This window comes from Aquarana catesbeiana, linkage group LG03 (assembly GCF_042186555.1).
Source record: "Aquarana catesbeiana isolate 2022-GZ linkage group LG03, ASM4218655v1, whole genome shotgun sequence".
In the NCBI taxonomy this organism is placed as follows: domain Eukaryota; kingdom Metazoa; phylum Chordata; class Amphibia; order Anura; family Ranidae; genus Aquarana; species Aquarana catesbeiana.
Window position 1 is genome coordinate 740,977,883 of NC_133326.1, and position 1,365 is coordinate 740,979,247.

Here is a 1,365-nt window from a genome sequence, read left to right on the forward strand (position 1 = left end):
ACAAATCCCATCATGCCTAGTCATGTCTGTGAATGTCAGAGTGTTACAATGCCTCATGGGATATGTAGTTCCACAACAGCTGGAGAGCCGTAGTTTGAAGATTCCTGATCACTCAGCATGTCATGAAAAAAGATGTTTTTTCATGTTCCTTGTATAATGCCCAAGAAATATCACTAGGAAATACAAGTGGGTCATGGCACATCTTCATTCCAAATTTGGCACTTAAGATGGTCATGCACTATGCAATCTTGATTGGCCAATCTCTGTACAACTCAATATTTAGGCAAAATAGGTAATAGGAAGACACACTTGAACAATTAATTCAATTTATAGGAAATCAATCAGGCTCTTGCACTACATCTAATTTATTTAAGATCAAACTTATTGCAGTGTATGGTCACTTTTAAAGATCAAGATCTGAAAATATTAATTTATTGGGTTTAGAAACACTTCTCTGTTATTTGTAAAGTATTGAAAGATTTGGGTAAAAAAAAAGGGGGGGGGCCTAGCGCGCAAGCCAGATGGACGCGTGAGCCCGGAGCTCCGGCGAGATAGGGGACAATAGCAGCACATAACGACCATCCGAAGCAAATAAACATAAAATCTGGCAGTGGGCAAGTCTGGGAGACCCTACAACTATGCCTGGGAAGCGGAGAAAGGACAGAAAGGTCCAGCGTCTCACGGACTTTTATCCCCCAAACGGCAGAGCAGATGAGCAAGATAGCGCCGAGGCCTACTCCACAGCGGCGGCTCCAGCACAACAACGGTCATCTCAAGGTAATCGGTCCCACAATAAAAGCTCCCCAAGGGATAAGATGCAGAATCCATCCACCCCATCCACTTGCAGACCAGCCAAAACAAAACCCAGGCTGGATGCTGGTGGATTCCGTGACACAGGGAGCCCGGTCTCAGATTTTGGGGAGGACACCAGAGAACTCCCAGAATCGATCGAATCCTTTCCCACACAAAACCAGCCTGTACTAGATACAGTATTAAAAGAGATGCTGCTATCTTTGAGAAGCACATTACAATCTGACATGGCAGGTTATATGCACCGCATGAACAAAGACATACAGGATGCGGGGAATAGAGTAGACCACATAGAGACAAAAATGGGGGAATATGCTTCCACTATCAATGACCTGGTCGACGCTCAGGAGGACACTGAGGCAGACAATGAATGGATCAAAGCAAAGCTGGCAGACATGGAGGACAGATCCAGAAGGAACAATTTAAAAATCAGGGGGATCCCTGAATCTGTGCAACAACAGGATCCGGGCCCATATACTGCCACTTTGTTTAAAGCGCTTGTACCAAGTCTTACGGACTTAGACATCACCATTGATAGAATTCACCGTCTGCCTA